Source organism: Bolinopsis microptera, chromosome 11, assembly GCF_026151205.1.
Source record: "Bolinopsis microptera isolate Bmic1 chromosome 11, MBARI_Bmic_1.0, whole genome shotgun sequence".
Taxonomy (NCBI): domain Eukaryota; kingdom Metazoa; phylum Ctenophora; class Tentaculata; order Lobata; family Bolinopsidae; genus Bolinopsis; species Bolinopsis microptera.
The window spans coordinates 9,867,937-9,889,033 of NC_087082.1; the positions used below are offsets into that span (position 1 = coordinate 9,867,937).

At 39.6% G+C, this 21,097-nt stretch overlaps 1 protein-coding gene across 1 annotated transcript in view; it reads right to left on the bottom strand.

Moving 5' to 3' along the window:
• The window catches only part of LOC134822612 (coiled-coil domain-containing protein 166-like), a 40,529-nt gene extending 25,702 nt beyond the window's left edge, over nt 1–14,827 (bottom strand). The window contains exon 1 of the mRNA XM_063833737.1: nt 14,811–14,827. The gene's annotated coding sequence lies outside the window, so the exon portion shown is untranslated. The remainder of the gene's footprint in view (nt 1–14,810) is intronic.
• Nucleotides 14,828–21,097: the final 6,270 nt, after the last annotated feature.

Here is a 21,097-nt window from a genome sequence, read left to right on the forward strand (position 1 = left end):
ACGTTTGTCCTTAAAAAATTAGAACTGTAGCTTCTCAGATGACCGAGATATGAAGCATAACGAGTTTATTCATTCATGTGATCAGGTGATTGGTTTACCTAATCACGTGATAAGGTGCCCCCCGTTAACCACCCCGTTAAACATTATGGGAATTGTTAAGGGTGCCCAATTAAGGTGTTGTGTCACGGTGTCACATAATCACCCAGTCAATTTTGTTAACGAGATACAGAAAATGCTTGATAACTTCGTCATTTCTAATCTGTTTTGCCTCATCTTTTCAGATCATATGCAACATTTAATACTCTTACTCTAGTAGCAGGGCATAGTTGAGTGTGCACTTCGATGTATACGATTTCTGACAACACAGGGTTGTTTGTTAGGTCATTCTAAACCAGAATCGTTTTAGGTGGACAATTTGTTTCGCTAGAGACAACCCTACAGGGCAAATTTTCTAAATTACCCTCAGTCGCGTATACGGGATTTTTGTATTTCGGCTCCTGAAAGTCATAGAGACTTCATTTTTGGCGTAAAATTACCGCAGTGGCTACATTTATATACAACTTATTAATCAATGTATGGTCTAAAATTGTTTGTTTCCGAGATATCTGCAAAAAACTAATTTAAGCTCAAGTGTAGGCACAAATTTCATCAAATTTGTATCTCAGCTTCTGAAGGTCTTAGAGACTCAAACTTTGGCTTAAAATGACCGCAATGCACATGTTTATATTAACACTATAAAGGTCATAAAGGTCCAAAATGCTTGCTTTTGGAAAAAATTCAGAAAAACTGATTTTCACTGGGGCGAGTGAAAAAATCTACTCTAGAAGCTAACTGAAATCGAGTATGCAGTTTGGTGTCTACTTACCTTTTCTAGAAACCAGGTCCTTTGTAAGATCATTCTGGATCAGAATTGATAAGGTACGCAATTTCTATCAGTAGTTCCAACCCTAGGGGGGGATTTATTAATTACCCTCAGGCGCAAATATATGACTTTTGTATCTCGGCTTCAGAACGTTGTAGGGGCCTCTCTTTTAGCTCAAACTAACTGCAAAAGCCACATTTACATACAAGCAATAAAGCAACATAGGGTTTATAGTGCTTAGCTTTGGAGATATTCATTAAAAACTGTTTTAACTTTCGTGCATCCTAAAATAGTAACATCAAACATGTAATTAATTTTGGTATCCTGGGCTAAAAAAGTCTTACAGACACTTTACTTGCAGCATCTCAAAATGTTCAGCAAGAACACATTCAGACAATATTTATGGAGCAACACAATTCAGTTTCAGAAGCTCTTCCAGCTATCTTATCTTATCCCCAAATGTATACATCTAACCATCTTTCTGGCTACTTCAAACCACTTCAATCCCCACATTTTTATACATCTGACCATCTCCCTGGTTGCTTCCATCTCGTTAAAGCCAAGGCTCGACCGGGACCGCTTCTTTGGCCGGGACTGGGACTGGGAAAAAGTGCCAGGACCGGGATTAAGACCGGGACCGGGATTATGGATCGGGATTAAGCCGGGATCCCGGTCTTACCACAAGTTGGGCTCTCTCCAGTACTGTTTGGCAATTATGGTTAATCGACTCCAATCCAACCTCATGTAGTAGAATCTACTTCTAGGTTCCTTCAATTCTGCTACCTCCACTCTAGCTCCTTCTAGAAATCTCTGAATGCTATTTCCTGCTCTATCTATCTATTTATGGAGCAACACAATTTAGTTTCAGAAGCTCCTTCCAGCTATCTTATCTTATCCCCAAATGTATAAGCCTAACCATCTCTCTGGCTACTTCAAACTACTTCAATCCCCAAATTTATACATGAACATCTAACTATCTCGTTATAGCTACTACAAGTTGGGCTCTCTCCAGTACTGTTTGACTATTATGGCTAATCAACTTCAATCCCACCTCATGAAGTAGACTCTACTTCTAGCTACCTTTAATTCTGCTACCTCCGTGCCATGCCTATTCTACCCAGCTACCACCAGCACGTTATAATTTTAGCTCTTTCTAGCAACCTCTTACTAGGAGTAAGTCTGAGGTTGCTGGATAGGGCTAGAATTTGCAGGTGCTAGTGGTAACATTTAAACAACAATTATTGGTGTTGGTGGAAGCTAGATAGAGCAGGAAATAGCATTCAGAGATTGCTAGAAGGAGCTAGAGTGGAGGTAGCAGAATTGAAGGAAACTAGAAGTAGATTCTACTACATGAGGTTGGATTGGAGTTGATTAGCCATAATAGCCAAACAGTACTGGAGAGAGCCCAACTTGTGGTAAGACCGGGATCCCGGCTTAATCCCGATCCATAATCCCGGTCCCGGTCTTAATCCCGGTCCTGGCACTTTTTCCCAGTCCCAGTCCTGGCCAAAGAAGCGGTCCCGGTCGAGCCTTGGCTTTAATGAGATGGACGCAACCAGGGAGATGGTCAGATGTATAAAAATGTGGGGATTGAAGTGGTTTGAAGTAGCCAGAGAGATGGTTAGATGTATACATTTGGGGATAAGATAAGATAGCTGGAAGAGCTTCTGAAACTGAATTGTGTTGCTCCATAAATATTATCTGAATGTGTTCATGCTGAACATTTTGAGATGCTGCAAGTAAAGTGTCTGTAAGACTTTTTTAGCCCAGGATACCAAAATTAATTACATGTTTGATGTTACTATTTTAAGATGCACGAAAGTTAAAACAGTTTTTAATGAATATCTCCAAAGCTAAGCACTATAAACCCTATGTTGCTTTATTGCTTGTATGTAAATGTGGCTTTTGCAGTTAGTTTGAGCTAAAAGAGAGGCCCCTACAACGTTCTGAAGCCGAGATACAAAAGTCATATATTTGCGCCTGAGGGTAATTAAGAAATCCCCCCTAGGGTTGGAACTACTGATAGAAATTGCGTACCTTATCAATTCTGATCCAGAATGATCTTACAAAGGACCTGGTTTCTAGAAAAGGTAAGTAGACACCAAACTGCATACTCGATTTCAGTTAGCTTCTAGAGTAGATTTTTTCACTCGCCCCAGTGAAAATCAGTTTTTCTGAATTTTTTCCAAAAGCAAGCATTTTGGACCTTTATGACCTTTATAGTGTTAATATAAACATGTGCATTGCGGTCATTTTAAGCCAAAGTTTGAGTCTCTAAGATCTTCAGAAGCTGAGATACAAATTTGATGAAATTTGTGCCTACGCCTGAGCTTAAATTAGTTTTTTGCAGATATCTCGGGAACAAACAATTTTAGACCATGCATTGATTAATAAGCTGTATATAAATGTGGCCACTGCGGTAATTTTACGCCAAAAATGAAGTCTCTATGACCTTCAGGAGCCGAAATACAAAAATCCCGTATACGCGACTGAGGGTAATTTAGAAAATTTGCCCTGTAGGGTTGTCTCTAGCGAAACAAATTGTCCACCTAAAACGATTCTGGTTTAGAATGACCTAACAAACAACCCTGTGTTGTCAGAAATCGTATACATCGAAGTGCACACTCAACTATGCCCTGCTACTAGAGTAAGAGTATTAAATGTTGCATATGATCTGAAAAGATGAGGCAAAACAGATTAGAAATGACGAAGTTATCAAGCATTTTCTGTATGATAACCCTGTAGTTAAACTTGAACATCCGATAATAAACTCATGAATATTAGATTGAATGCTCATGAAATGTAAAATATGCTTTTTACTATATACTACTCGAAAATTCGTCCCCATCATAAATTTTTATCAGCGCAATTAAAAATTAAATAAAAATTCTAAAGCAGAAGTGAAAGTTATTCTAAAAATATTTCATTAACTGACTTGTATTCTAAATGTTTAAATCTTATAAATCGATAGTCCATAATGCCTTGTTTCACGTTGTAGCCCTGCCGCGCACGAGTGCGCGGCTTCGTCATTCGTGGCTTTCGCCACAAAACCACTTTACGACGTGATTCAAATAATTCCACATTGGCATAACAACATTTTTGTTGCACATGTTCTGAGACCAGAAATGAGACAGTACTGGACTAAAAACGGCTGGCAAAAGGAACCAGTTGCCTGTAAGAGCTTTACTATATTTTCAATTTTAAAATTTAAGAATAACATTTTACCCTAACTATGATGTGGTGGCATTTCATACTTGGACACGTTCAAAAAAAGGTGGCACTAGAGATTGATTTTTTTAAATGCGTTTTAAAAATAGTCATTGCTCTTTGTTGGTTGATATATCTATCTATACCTTTAGAAATTCGATTAAATTTCATGATCCTGAAATCACGGAGTCTCTAGTGCTTATATCACAGGAGTTATCGTTATTAGTGTGCCAATGAGTCAAAAGTCACACAATTAGAAATGCAAGATGAATCAACACTAGATAATCTGAAAAGTAATATTCACAAAGAAGCCAAAATTGATATGGTGACTATAATGCATGTAAGGAATGGAATGTCTTATCTGAAATTGTTATTGGTGCCAAAATGAGTCAAAAATCACAACTTAAACGTTGGAAATGAGCCTATTTTGAGCAGTGATTATTGTATCATCTAACGTTTTTATTGGCTTTCTATCATTTTTTAGGGTACAAAATAGTATTAAATAGTATTAAAACCAGTTAATATGATTCAAAAGTCACATTTTCGTTAAAGGTGCGCTATTAAGTCACACTATAGTAAGCCTTAAATTAAGTGCACGATATGACAATTTATATTCATTCTATGAATCTTATTATGTGATTTTTGAATCCATGTCTAAGCTTATACCATATTGGGGGGGGTGTCATGTCCGTCTATGTCCGCCTATGTCCTGTCCTTTTTGGATTCTATGAGACAACGGACGTGTTTTTTGGGACATTGGCGGACACAGACGGACATTGGCGGACTCGGACGGACATTGGCGGACTCGGACGGACATTGGCGGACTCGGACGGACATTGGCGGACCCGGACGGACATTGGCGGACTTGGATGGACATTGGTGGACATTAGCGGACATTGGTGGACATTAGCGGACAAACATTTTGAGGACTGAAGAGTACTGAAGAGTACTGAAGAGTACTGAGGAGGATGGCTGAGGAGGATGACTGAGGAGGATGACTGAGGAGGATGACTGAGAGGGAGGAGAAGGATCAGGAAGACCCAGGAGGAGGAGGAGGAGGAGGACCCAGAAGGAGGACCTAGGAGGAGGAGGAGGAGAACTGAGGAGGATGACTCAGGAGGAGGAGGACTCAGGAGGAGGACTGAGGAGGACTGAGAAGGAGGAGGACTGAGGAGGACTGAGAAGGAGGATGGCTGAGGAGGATGACTGAGAGGGATGGCTGAGGAGGATGACTGAGAGGGAGGAGGAGGAGGAAGAGGAGGAAGAGGACTGAGGAGGAGGAGGAGAAGGACTGAGGAGGAGAAGGAGGACCCAGGAGGAGGAGGACCCAGGAGGAGGAGGACCCAGGAGGAGGACCTAGAAAAGGCCCCAGGAGGATGAGGAGGACTGGGGAGGAGGAGAACTGTTGAGGACTGATGAGGAGGACTGAGGACGAGGAGGAAGAGAAGGAGGAGGACTGAGGAGGGGAGGAGGAAGAGAACTGGGGAGGATCAGGAAGACCCAGGAGGACCCAGGAGGAGGAGGAGGAGGAGGACCCAGGAGGAGGAGGAGGACTGAGGAGGACTGAGGAGGAGGACTGACGATGACTGAGAAGGAGGAGGACTGGGGAGTACTGAGGAGGATGGCTGAGGAGGACGGCTGGGGAGGATGGCTGAGGAGGATGGCTGAGGAGGATGACTGAGAGGGAGGAGGAGGAGGACTCAGGAGGAGGACTCAGAAGGAAGAGGATGAGGACTCAGGAGGAGGACTCAGGAGGAGGACTTAGGAGAAATGAGAAGGAGGACTGAGGAGAACTGAGGAGGAGGAGGAGGAGGACTGAATAGGAGGAGGAGAAGGAGGGGGACTGGGAGAGGACTGGGGAGGAGGAGGACTGATGAGAAGGATGAGGAGGAGGACCCAGGAGGAGGAGGACTGAGGAGGATGACTGAGAGGGAGGAGAAGGATCAGGAAGACCCAGGAGGAGGAGGAGGAGGAGGACCCAGAAGGAGGACCTAGGAGGAGGAGGAGGAGAACTGAGGAGGATGACTCAGGAGGAGGAGGAGGACTCAGGAGGAGGACTGAGGAGGACTGAGAAGGAGGAGGACTGAGGAGGACTGAGAAGGAGGATGGCTGAGGAGGATGACTGAGAGGGATGGCTGAGGAGGATGACTGAGAGGGAGGAGGAGGAGGAAGAGGAGGAAGAGGACTGAGGAGGAGGAGGAGAAGGACTGAGGAGGAGAAGGAGGACCCAGGAGGAGGAGGACCCAGGAGGAGGAGGACCCAGGAGGAGGACCTAGGAAAAGGCCCCAGGAGGATGAGGAGGACTGGGGAGGAGGAGAACTGTTGAGGACTGATGAGGAGGACTGAGGACGAGGAGGAAGAGAAGGAGGAGGACTGAGGAGGGGAGGAGGAAGAGAACTGGGGAGGATCAGGAAGACCCAGGAGGACCCAGGAGGAGGAGGAGGAGGAGGACCCAGGAGGAGGAGGAGGACTGAGGAGGAGGACTGACGATGACTGAGAAGGAGGAGGACTGGGGAGTACTGAGGAGGATGGCTGAGGAGGACGGCTGGGGAGGATGGCTGAGGAGGATGGCTGAGGAGGATGACTGAGAGGGAGGAGGAGGAGGACTCAGGAGGAGGACTCAGAAGGAAGAGGATGAGGACTCAGGAGGAGGACTCAGGAGGAGGACTTAGGAGAAATGAGAAGGAGGACTGAGGAGAACTGAGGAGGAGGAGGAGGAGGACTGAAAAGGAGGAGGAGAAGGAGGGGGACTGGGAGAGGACTGGGGAGGAGGAGGACTGATGAGAAGGATGAGGAGGAGGACCCAGGAGGAGGAGGACTGAGGACCGAGGAGGAAGAGGAGGAGGATGAAGAGGAGGAGGAGGACCCAGGAGGAGGAGGACTGAGGAGGAGGACTGAGGAGGACTGAGGAGGATGGCTGAGGAGGATGACTGAGAGGGAAGAGGAGGAGGAGGAGGACTGAGGAGGACTGAGAAGGAGGAGGAGGAGGAGGACTGAATAGGAGGAGGAGGAGGACTGAATAGGAGGAGGAGGAGGGGGACTGGGGGAGGACTGAGAAGGAGGATGGAGGACTGAGGAGAAGGATGAGGAGGAGGACTGAGGAGGACTGAGGACTGAGGAGGAAGAGGAGGAGGATGAAGAGGAAGAGGAGGACCCAGGAGGAGGACTCAGGAGGAGGAGGAAGACTGGGGAGGAGGAGGACTGTTGAGGACTGATGAGGAGGACCGAGGACGAGGAGGAGGAGTAGGAGGAGGACTGAGGAGGGGAGGAGGAAGAGGACTGAGGAAGATCAGGAAGACCCAGGGGGAGGAGTCGGAAGAGTAGGAGGAGGAAGCATCTAAATGTTATTTCCATTTTTGTCCGTTTTTGTCCATTTTTGTCCGTTTTTGTCCATTTGAACATTTTATTTAGCAATTTAGGTGTCCATTAATGTCCGCCTATGTCCGCCTATGTCCGTCTATGTCCGCCTATGTCCGCCTATGTCCGCCTATGTCCGTCTATGTCCGCCTATGTCCGCCTATGTCCGCCTATGTCCTGTCCTTTTTGGATTCTATGAGACAAGCGGACATAGACGGACGTGACACCCCCCCCCATATTGAAGGCCTTTGAGCGATAATTTTTGATCTGGGTGCTTAAATGATTCAAAAATCACATAAATCGAGCTACCAAATATGTAATTTTCTTTAAAGTGTGACAATTGAATCATATGTAATGTTCAAGTTGTAATGACATTTTGAAAGGAAAGGTAATGAATCGATAATCACATTTCAAAAATCCAATTAAGTATTATACGTTACTGATTGATTCATTTGTCACATTATGGAGACAAAATTATCATGGCTTGAGTAGTAAAAGTACTAGCCTAGTTTACTCAGTTTAAAATCAGTGTTTTGTGATTATTGATTCCACTATTACTCTAATAACGAACTTCTCCATGACCATAAACAAGTGTCACAACAAATCACTGCAGATTTACTATGAATACCAACCTGATATAGAGCCAAAAAGTGATACATTCCCCTGATACAGCATCATTTCAATACATGCTCATTTATGTGATTTTTGACTCATTATGGCACTTTTAACCATCTAAATTCTCTAAATATTAGTTAGCATGCTATAATTGTGATCGATAGAGTTCACTATTACAATCATTCCGTTGATATTCATATCACATTCATCATTCTAAAATAATTAGTCAGAATTAACCCTGTGTGTGATAATTGCATCATAACTCCACATTTAACCGGTGACTCTTTGCACTTTTAACACTCAACTATCTCAAAAAGGTTCAATAATCACATTGAGAAGCAGGACACACTCACAGAATGTAAATTCATCATTAGAGGTGCAAGAAATGAATATTTTGTGATTTCTGGCTCATATCTGCACAATTAACAGACATAAAGAGATGAATGACTTAATTATGTGACATTTGACTCTTTTTGGACCACATATTAAAATTTGGTTAACTTTCATAGCATACTCCTTGAGATACAAGTATTTTAAAATGCTTCACACAATTTTGGCAGTGAAAAATCAATCTCTAGTGCCACCTTTTTATGAACGTGTCCACTTAACTAAAATTCAACTTTGAAAGTCAATAGATTATTAGTCACAACAAAATTATAGTCATCCATTTTGCATTGTGTTTCTAATATTAGAATTTATGATATGTATTGATTGAATAATTGGTAATAAATTTAACTTTTGTTTTATTAAAACTTTTGTTTTATTAGTACCCGAAATACCGTTTCTATTGCAACTGATATCAGTTGCAAGCAAAAACATATAGATTGTTTAAGGATTTTCACAACAAATCAGCTTGTACATACTATTGAATAGATTGCATATTAAGATGTAAAAGCTTTAATACATAGCACATAATATATACACGTTAAATATAATACACGTTAAAAAGTTAAATGTCTAGTATTTGTGTTTGTTATTATTAACTATTAAGTTACGTTCGTTTGAAATATTTGCTTAAAACACTACTACATGTTGTAAAAAACAAAATATAATGTACAAAACAAAACGACGGGGACACAGAAAGGAGAAGGACAACACATCACACGGACGGAAACTGCTGCTGAGTTGACAAGTATCTTTGATCTTATTGTATTAAATATGGGTCTTGTTCATTAAAATAAGTAAAACAAAATATTTTAAAACAAAATTTTTATTTACCACAAAACAATCAATACATATTTAATATTATTATACATTTACAAATAAATCTAAATTTAAATTCAGCTATATGGTCAAGTTCGGAGACAACCTGTACATAAAATCAGTCACTAATTACACTCATTTCACTGCCATAAACGGTAAAATTAATTATAATTCCTCTGACAGTCCAAGGGGTACAGGCTCTTCAGATATTATACTCCTAACCTTTCTATAATGATATCTGGGTTCAAAATTTAAATAACTCAACCTTGGTGGAGACAGTGGCCACCTGAAAATTACAAAAATAAAGGAGCTGTAAATCACTTATGAAAAAAAATTTACTCCAAATTTCACAATTTAAAGTTACGTAAGACAGGTGGGTACTCAAAAAGTGCCGGTTGAGCAGGTTTGTCTGCTCAACACAGGTGGAGCAGCTCACTGACTACATGAGCTAATATAAGTGACTAGAACTAACCCTCTCATGCTTTTTAATTGCTCCAAAGTCCTAATATTTAATATTATGGGTTATACCAATCATATTTCATAGAATAGGATCCTCAGAATCGGCTCAACCGAGGTGGAGACTGCATAACATGCAGTTCAAAATCTGTTATTCTGTAGTTTAGGAGCTGTAGAGTGACTGTGGCAGTCCATTTGCAATACCAATGATTCTAAATCATCTACCAACTCATATTACAAGGCATCCTTGCTGAAAAGTACACTCAACATAGGTGGAGACTCAAATTTGGCAAATTTGGGCGTAAATTTGACCTCAGAAGTCAAGGTTCTCCACCGTGGTTGAGTGGTTGATGGCTAGTTTGATGAGTTGTATACATGCTAAAGGGTCACCCGATGTTATTTCTTCCAGAAATCAACTGCCAAAGCTCAACTCAACCCGGTGGGGCCATTTTTAATGCATTTTTAATGTTTTAATGTTTATTCAACAATTTCTCCACCTTGTTGAGCACCTTTTCACAACTTTGATAGTTTTTTCATTTGCTAGAACACTTTGCTTTAAGACAGAAGGGGTAACAGTTTTATGATCCCCTACAGTAGCAGTTAACAGAGCAGATTAGAATTAGTGATAAAACTAATGAATTTAGGCATGTTTGACAGGCTTTTTACTGTTTCTTAATGAAAGATCTCCACCCTGTTGAGCGTCAATGGAAAAAACAAAATTTAACGGGAAGTAGAAAAGGCCGAGACGCAACTTTCTAGCTAACCTAGAACTCTCTAAAACTTTCTCCACCCCCGGTTGAGCAGCTTTGAAAAGTGCATTTAATTTCTCCACCTCGGTTGAGCACTTAAATAAAATATTGATAAAACCATCAGATTGCAAATTTGATGTAGTTTGTGTTACCAATAACCTTTTTCACCTTAATCAAAAGTTTCTTCAACCAGAGCCAGTCTCCACCTTAAATCTCCACCTTTTAAGGGTTTGTTTAATACCACCTGTATCTGCTCAACCGTTCAACCTTTTAATTTTATTTTTTTACTCAGAGAAAGTCCTGAAAAATGTCTTGTCAGCCATATAATCAGGGAGTTTCATTCTGTGTTGAGCTGGCTCCACCACACACTTCTAAAAAAGTAAAAAATGTACAGGTTGTCTCCGAACTTGACCATATACACAATACACAGCCCGCCGCGCAGACAGCCACACATTGCTGAGAGATTCTCAGGTGCAGATGTAAGCACCGCGCGCGAGGTTTGTTATCTTACAATTACATGTCACGATATATTATTAATTATCAGAGAATTTTAGAAGCAAAATAATAATTGCATATTGGGAAAATTTCGGTCGTTAACGCAGTACAGGGCGTGGACACTGCAATGCTAATAACGGAAAGTTTTGAGGCACGAGTTTCATTCAGCTACCCAATTTATATGTGACATGTACTTGTATTAAATTCAGATAAATGTTAGTAACAATCGACGCCAACATTGCGCAACTGTAAACTGCAAAATGTTAACGTCGATTATCACTAAATCACATCTCGCAAGTTACTAATTCTTTGCACTATATATGTTACGTCACTATAGCATATGTCATTCATATTGTACGTTATATAAGATAAAAATAAACATTTTATAATTGTTTCAATGTTCAACACTGCTAAAAAACAAATACCTACTTGCCCATCGATTAAGCAGTCGCCAAAACAAGGCTCAGAGTTAATTTACCTTCACACCTCGTTTTGGAGACTGAAGGATGTCGATAAATAAATAATGGATAACATTAATACTGAATATGATGGATAATCAGTAATATCAATAAAATCCACAATCACTAATCATGTTTTCGATGGGCAAGCACTCGCAACTGGATGCTGAAACAAACGGCGCAAGTCTTGCACCGTTCATGCAGCATACGTCGCGAGATATCATGAGCTCCGCTAACTCTGCGATTCTAACGGATGAATTAGGCTACCCCGACAGAAACACAGGTAACAGGGGGTTGTGGAAGGACACGAACACTGTTCGTTAACTCGTACCCCGGGTACCCCCTATATAGATCTATGTCCCGCCGGAGAGAGCCCACCACCAGTCATATCGAAAGCAGCTTTTAATTCTGAATTATAAATATCAGTTATCAGTTATCACGTCGTCATAATAAATAATATACATTACCACTACACACTTGTCACTACACACTTTTATGCACAGTACAACTAAAATATTAACAAGAGACAGAAGAGTTTTACATCGGCTCAGCACCGCAAGGACGTTGGCTATACACGTGGTTTATAAATTAGTTTGATTTGGGTACGGTTCGACCAGGAAAGTGGTCGGGATTAGTTCTCATAATGAGTGATCACTGTCGTCAGATATATTAGAGCGGGAACTCCCCCAGGTTCCGGACGAAACGCGCACAGTATTTAGAGTATCAGCGCGCAATGCTGTGCGCGCGCGTTCCCACATTGTTTTATCATTCGGCGATCGCGTTCAACGTGACTGGTGAGGAAGTGCTATGTTGTTTACCTAAATTCAAGCATGGTATCCATAGATAAGATTATCAGTCAGTAAGTGGGAATAACAGGCAAGTATCACTTCTCACTCAGAATTCAGTGAAATTTTTGTCACACCAATCAGTTCCATACCTGTTTTGAGCTCTTAGAAGTGACTGTTTAAGCAAATTCTTGACAGAGCTGCAAGGGGAGGTGAAATTCATCGGCCCAACTTTACGAAATTCGTTCCACAGCCATGCAGATTTGTACATAAATTGATTAGTTGGAGAGGGCGTGATTAACAAATTATCTTTCCTGTTTGATAAGCCGAATAGGTAGTATAACGAAATTGGTACTCGTGACTTAATGATCTTAAACAATTCTATTAAACAACGGTATCTGTATAGGTTCTCTATAGCAAGTAGTTCGTGTTTTGTGAATAGAGGTTTGGTGGACTCTTTAACATAGAATTCAGATCCTAGACGTTGAGAATTAATTGGTCTAGCTCTAGCACATGTCTTGAACTTGTCTACATAGGCTTCAAAGTCTCCAAAGAGAATCCTGATACACTTCTTTTGAGTAATAAATAGCGGTTTCAACTGATTATTGGGAATACCTCCCCAGACAGAAATAGCATAACCTAGGTGTGATTCAAAGAGGGAATGATATATTTGCTTATATAGTGATTCTGGCAAGCATTTCTTAATACGGTAGATACGTCCACAAGCACTACTTAGTTTCTTATTGAGAGATAATATGTGTGGTTTCCAGCTCAGTTTATCATCAATGATTACTCCAAGAAATTTTGTCTGACTTACACGTTTAATTATTTTGTTATTTATGGACAAGTTTTGGCTATCTATATCTGCATTTAATTCGCTATTATCACGTTTAGAGGGAGAAAAGTACATATAACAACACTTCTTTACATTAATGTGCAGTAGGTTAACTCCCATATACTTGTTTACGGCCTGTAGTACTTCATTAGCCAATTCGTATGCTTTATTTTTCGAATCGGCAGCGACAAATATATTAGTATCGTCTGCAAATAAGACAAATTTACCCTTATTAGTTATACTGCAAATATCATTGATATACAGTAGGAAAAGTAGAGGTCCTAATACACTACCCTGAGGGACTCCAAATTCGACCGGTAATTCATCAGATTTGGTATCTAGAACATTTACAAATTGTTTCCTATTAGACAAGTAACTAGAGATAAGATTCAGAGCATTCCCTCTTATACCGTAGTTTTTTAATTTAGTAGTTAGTTTACAGTGATCTAGAGTGTCAAAGGCTTTTGAGAGATCGATGAAGACCCCTAGGACATGTTGCTTTTTACTAATTAACGATTCTATATGTTCTACAGAGTAGTTCATTTTTTGAAGATTTTGAACCAGTGTAGTGGTAGGGATTGCCAAATGAAATGACAGAGTGACCGTTCTCTGATTCGAAGGAACATGACTGAAGAAAGGCAGTAATTTTATCAGATTCAGTTGACAGAATGAAATCTGGCTTGATTTCCGTTACAGGCACCTGGTCATGTGCTATATGAGGGGTAGGCTGGTCAGGTTGTAAGAGAGTATGTGGTGGAGGAGAGTGTTTCTCAGCCACAAGTGGTGCTCTGGATTGAGGAGATGCTTTAAGATCCTGTATTTGACTACCTAAACTGTTAAGTTGGGTCTGAAAAGTTGTCTCACTTTCGGTTAGTGCCTGGAGCTTGTCTTCGATCCTTTTCATTAGCTCCTCGTTCTTGTGAGATGTTACCTCCGGCTTATCACTGATCTTCTGGAGTTGTTCAACCAACTGATGTGTCTGTTTTACCATGTCAGTGATTGAACCATCCTCTGATGCTTTTAGCTTAGCAATTTCACTCATATGTTCCTCTATCTTACTCACTTTGTTTTGGTGATGCTTCAGACCTTCCTCACTGATTAATATATGTTGAACATGTAGCTCGAGGTTCTGTATGGCCAATAGTCCATCTTTGAGGTTGTCAAAGTTCACTTTGTTGAGCAGGTCACCAAATGATGCCATTTGTTCCAGCTTCTCACTTGCTATTCCTATTTCATGAACACTGTTGGCTTGCTGGATCGTGAGTGTGTTTCTACAGACATGGCAGAGGTCGAGGTCATGATTTATGGTTGGTATTGGTGCTACATAGCAGAATGGGCATAGATATTCTACCAGTTTGTTGATTTGGGACTGTCCCATGCCCTTCATGCTTACACAATCCACATGCCAGAACTGGTGACATTTTGAACAGTCAATCTTCCATGCATCCGAAGAATTGCCACAAGGGCATTGTTCTAGGTCTCTGTGGTTGGTGAGCAGGGCAGGGGTATCTCCAGCTGGAATCGCATTTAAGGCAGTCTGCAGCACATCTACGTCCTTTTTCAGAGATGACTTCTTGGCTGTTTTCCTGTCTTTTGTGTCTGTAGGGGTGTTTGCGCCTGAATTTCGCCTGTTACCAGGGGGTTTGATGCCAGCAGTCTTTTGACCTGACATGATGAGATAAGATCTTCAAGTGAGTCGGACAGCAAAGACACAAGAATCGCAGCAATAAATCAACAAGAAAACTTACAAACTCCCCTTTGGGGGCGTTAAATCATTCTATCCCTGAACTCAAATTATTTGTTATACAGCAGCGCCGAAAGTATTAGGTGGGATCATTTTAGATTATATTGGGCTGACACAGCTGCTGCAAGGTTAACATCGTGGTCCAAAGCCTGGAGTGTGACACAACAATTTGCGTTATGTAAGATATACAGAATATAAATTATTGGTTCTCGGATGTAGCGCGGCGTTATTTATAAAAGCTAATGCTATAATTTCATATAATTGTAAACAGAATTCATGATAGCATTAACTTTTTGGTGGAGATTCTGGACAGATTTGTCGACTACAAACATATTGGTGTCATCAGTGAAAAGTATGAATTATAAAGAATGTATAGTATACGTTTTTTAATGTCAAAAACTATGTTTGTATGTTTTACGTTTTGTATCACAAAGATTTTATGATGCTGCATTTGTCAGTTAAAAATACTTTCTAGAAGTAAAGTTCTTAGTGGAAAAATCTTATTGACAATGCTAAGGTACATTTATAACCTTTAAGAAGTAACAATAAACATGTTATTAAAAAGAAGCTAATTCTGCATCTTGAATCCAACAAATCAATCTGTGACAACCTTAAGATCTGGTAACCCAGCACCACTACCACCACCACCACCACCATTACCACTTTGATGATGTTACTGACTCGAGTGTCAATCACCAGGGCACTGCAGTTTTTCACTTAATAAGTTCTATAGCAGTGGCGTAACGAAGGGCCCCGCTGACCCTGCTGTCGTTTGTATGTGGTACAATTTTGAAAAACTTAACGAGGTACTAGCAAAACTCCACGTTTTGCTCTAGAAACACACCTTTTCAGATATTTTACCGGCATATCCTCAAAAATCACCTAATTTGTCCAAAACAGGTAACGTTGCGCCAATGTTTTATACCAGGACACTTCAATATAAACAAACTTCAAATAATGTTTCATTTTATGCTACTGTTAAAAAAGTTGTTACACAATAACAGTTTAATTCTGTACGTCGCAACATAGGGAAAGAGATTAAAATATAAATGATGAACGTCATATAAGATATAATATGTGTCTGTCCTTTTTCAACAGTTGGTAAAAATTCGTTAACCGTTGATCATTTTTCCCTTGCTCCTTTTTGTCAGATATTTCCCTGTCCTACATCGTAGGGCGGGATGGTGGAATTTAAAGTAGAGCACTTGTGCATACATAACGAAAACGGTGGTCGTACCATCAACGTTAAGTTAAAGAAGGCGCTCGATTCTGATTTCATGATTCATATTACTGTATGAGTATGCGCGGCACAGCCAAATAATGTAAAAAGCGTGATTTCGACATCAAAGACAACTGCAACTGCCCGTTTTTATTTCAATTATAAGAAACAACTAATATGTTATTATGTTACATGGGGACCTCAGGCTGTTATGTTTATAAACATAATATAATAGAGATTCGGCGGAATGACAGGCTGAGCGCGACCCAGTAATTGTATGTTTACAACCTACCAGGACGCGCGCCGAGTTGGACTCGTCGCGACGGTCCTATCTAATATATGGAACAAATATTTTACGAGTATCACCCGTTAACACAGTAACTAATATGTAAATTAAATGTGAATGGCAACGAGAATATGGTATTAAGCGCAATGGTGGCAATGCACTACTGGGCCGTGCTCCGCGCATAAAATAATTATTTTCGCAAATTTGATATATATTAAATAAAATTATATGTTACTCAGAGATCATAATCATTTTATAAATACAAAATATATGACATGTTTGTCATTTGTTACTAATTGCATTGCATTGGATTTATTGACAATGCCTATACTAATTTATTCTTGCAGGTTGCAGCTCCGCTACCAAAGCGAAACAATATAAATGATGATTATTCGCGCGGCTCGTCGAAGCAGAAACATTTTTATTTAAGCATTCTATTATAAATTATCTATTACATATATATTGTATATTATATATATATATATATATATATATATATATATATATATCTAAAGCGTTTGACACGATCTCACATGAAAAACTACTTAATAAACTAGACAACTATGGAATACGTGGAAACGCCAATAGACTCATCGCTAGTTATCTCTCTAATAGATATCAATATGTCTCTGTACTGGGCGAAGAGTCTGACAAGCTGCCTGTTCTCTTTGGAGTTCCTCAAGGCTCTTGTCTCGGACCCTTGCTATTTATAATATATGTTAACGACTTATTTAGAACAACTGATCTGGGCAAGTTCATACTATTTGCAGATGACACAAACATATTCGTAGTAGATGAATGTAGAAAAAAACTGTATGCAAGAGCAAACGAAATTTTCCGTTTGTTACACCAGTACATGAAATGCAATCTATTACATATAAATATAAAGAAATGCTGCTACATTCACTTCAATCCGTCACGTACAGCTACTGATAATGAGGCAGATAACGAATCAGAATATATACTAACTCTAAATAATACGGTAATAAAGCAAGTTAAAGAGACCAAGTTTTTAGGTGTTATTATTGACGAAAAGCTAAAATGGGATGTTCAAATAAGAGCCCTCAACTCGAAACTTAGGTGTGAGATCGGAAGACTCAGTAGAATACGACACGTTATCCCGAAAAAACACCATAAAGAATTGTACCACACGTTATTTGAGTCACACCTAAGATTTGGAATATCGGTATGGGGTGGGTCGAGTAATAATATGCTTCAACCTATCTTCATCACTCAGAAAAAATGTATCAGAATACTATTTGGTGACCTTGAAGCATATCTAGATAAATTTAGAACATGTGCCAGAACACGTTGTATAGATGAACAAATCCTAGGAAGAGAATTCTTTGAAAAAGAGCATACAAAGCCGTTGTTTAACAAGAACGGCCTTCTTACCGTCCACAACCTGTACAAATACACATGTCTATTAGAACTGTTCAAAATTGTCAGATTAGAATCTCCAATCTCACTCCTATCTTTACTCCACAGATCACCATCACAAAGACGTTCAGACCAGTTCATCACCCCAAACCCATCCTCCTCTTTCATTTATCAATCAACAAAAATGTGGAACGACTGTCGAAAAATTGACAGTATGATAAGCTTTACTAAGTCAACGAACTTAGTTAAAGTAACACTGAAAAGTGAGCTACTCAAGATACAGTCCAGGTACGAAGATTTAGAATGGACAGAATTAAACTTCGATAAGAATGAGCTTGTATTTTAAAACAGAGTCCTTTGACTTTATTATTTTGAAATTGAAGAATCGTCTGGCCATAACTCATTTCGTTCGCATTACAGATTCACATTCACTTTCATTTTCACTATCACGCACAGTACAGGGTCATACCTCAATACCAAATTATTATAGGGCACAAGAACAAATTTGTTTACAATTATCAAAATTTGTTGAGCCCAGCAGCTTACTTCCTATCCTCTCTTCCCCCGTCGTCTGGAGCGTGTGATTTTTGTTGATATCCGAGCTCTTGTTTTTATCTTTTGGTTAACTTTCTGTGATTGGACTCGGTATTTTCGTCCCCGCCGAGTGGGACGATGCTTGCTCGCCAGTTAAGCTATACTTTAGATGACACTAATTTCTACAAACCACAAAATATTAAATATAAAATGTGTCCAGTATGGCGCAAATGCATCATTTGATAATTTCTCGACGCTGTCGTCGGGGTGAGAGTTATCTGAACCAACTGCATGCCCCTACGATTGCGTCACCACTGGTGAGCAAGCATTTGTTTGTTGTTTAGTTGTGTTGGAAGGGAACATTACTTGATTAATTCATCCATTAGGATTTTAATAACGATGAGCTAAGATATACCGTTCATCTTAGACTATTGGATCAATCTTATTATATGATTAGATTTTATAAACGAACCTGGCATACAAAAGATTGTAATGCGGAGGTTGGCTGGCTCTTCTATAATAAATACGACACTCCAACTTACAGAATGCTTGCTAGAGATAAAACAAAATATTATCAGACTATACATGCAGCATGAGTAACTGGTGGATAAGCCTTCGGTAAAAACGGATCCGGAAAAGTCAATGCGGCACTCGGGTCCTTGGTATTGTCGTCGGTATATTGTCCATTATTTACGTTCTGCTTTCATAGTTCAAACAATAGTGAGCTCTAAATATACAGCTTTAAACCGATTAAGTATGAATGAATGAAATACATGACAATCCGCACTCCTATAATTCAAAAGCATGAGTAACTCGTAGTGATGTACGATTTCTAGAAAGTTTAAATTAAATTTGGCGCTCACAGGTCCTCGTGATCATGTGATCGCCGCATAATGTTCTGTAAATGCGCAGGGCACCTTCAAGCTTAAATTATTCACCATACTGAGGCAGTCAACCAACGCGCGGCTTTATTTTTATGATATGATATGTTTTGATTGTTATTAATAAATACCAAAATTTAAATTTGTTTTACTAAAAATTTGTTTTACTATAATATATATTATGAAAGAGCTGGTGACCTAGTGAAAGTGCTGGTGACGATGAGAAAGACCATAAACCAGGGATTCCTTCGGGAGCATGTAAGATTATATCCAAAGTTTGTTCGCCAATGGGGTGTGTCTGGGTGTCAAAGATCTTCAAGGTGGGTGCTACTTGTGATGAACTCTAGAAGGATGGGATGGTAATATACGGTCTGGCCGTCTGGAAGCCCATAGAATTCCAGTTCAGAAACCGAGTAAGGAGGTGCGGCTACTGATGAGAAGCCTCCTTAAAGTTTATTTGGGTTAGAAACGACATCTGGGTCCCTACCCTCGCACAAGATTATTCTCAATTTTCTTGTTGTGTCCACAATTATTATATATATTGTATTATAAATTAAAGCGCAATTATGAGTTAGATGTCTAAAATTAAAATGATCAAATTGCAAATATAATTGCATAAATTACTGAATATAGCATAGCTAGCGAAATCAGAAATGCAAATGAGTTTTTGTATAATTGTTTTAATTTAAATTTTATTATTCCATTTATGAATTGGTTGATTTACCACGATCCTGGATTTATTTTCAACTAATTTAAAATTGCATTTATAAAAGCCGCACGCTATTTCTCCCGCGAAAAGACATCCAATTTGATACGTATGAAATAATTCTATAACTTGCTTTATTTTGTGCTGCGTTATCGTATATGGACTAAAATTAAACGGGTACATATATATATTAAAAAGGTTTGATTAATAAAGTTTGAAAAAAGTTCTATAAGTTATTTCAATGCACACAATAAAGTGCGCTTTCATAAAATTGCATTGCAGTTTTAATGCGAATGTTAATAAATTTAATTTTTCAAAAAGCATTTTATTAAAAAAAATATTTGAATTTTATTACAAATAATATTGTACCTGATACCGTAACATGACAAGCGTGGGTCCAAAGATCGCGTTACCTGGGGACCTCAGGCTATTATGTTCATAAACATAATATATTGTGTTCATAAGCATAAACGAATAGAGATTCGGTTGCTACACGTTGTATACCTCTCGTGCACGCGAAGCGTGCACGCCGGCCGGCCGCGCGATCAAAAGGGGTTGCAGCGTGTGTCAAAGATTCGGCGGAATGACAGGCTGAGCGCGGCCCAGTAAAGAATGCGACGCTATATTACTGAGATACGCTTCACCCATTGCCAAGGCCAACATAGCCAAGAAATGCATTTGTGGCAAAAATAACACCTACAACCTCATTCTCATTTGCAAGAAAGGAGGCTTTGTCAACAGCAGATACAACCGCGACTCAGAAACACCATTGCAAGCATTCTTTAAAAAAATCTGTAATGAGGTTAAAGAAAGAAAATTTTGTATTTACCACAAAACAACCAATACATAATGTTATATTCATAAATAAATTCAAATGTTGTTGTAGAGCCCACACTCCAGCCATGCACTGGAGAAAGCCTTTGCCCTGGTACCATTCTGGATGATGGGGAAGGCTTGACATTTTAGCAAGAGGCCTGTGGTGGAGATGTCATTTTTTAATATCAGGGTTTCACACCCCGGAGCCGAATCCAACGCTAATCACAACACCCCAGCAAAGATGTACAATGAGCATGAGAGAGAAAGAGACCGCTGTGGATACAAGGATACAAGGATACAAGGATACAAAAGTGATAATTAATTTATTATTGAGCATTATTGAGTACACAATAGTTGTAATTCTGAAATAATTTAAGTTACACAATTCTAATTATTTACAAATGTGTAGGGATAATTTAGAAATGTTATATAATGCTAGTTTTTTAAAAGATAAAAAAATCGAGTTTATTTATCCTGAAATAACCTAAAGGGGGATGTCGTTAGATAAC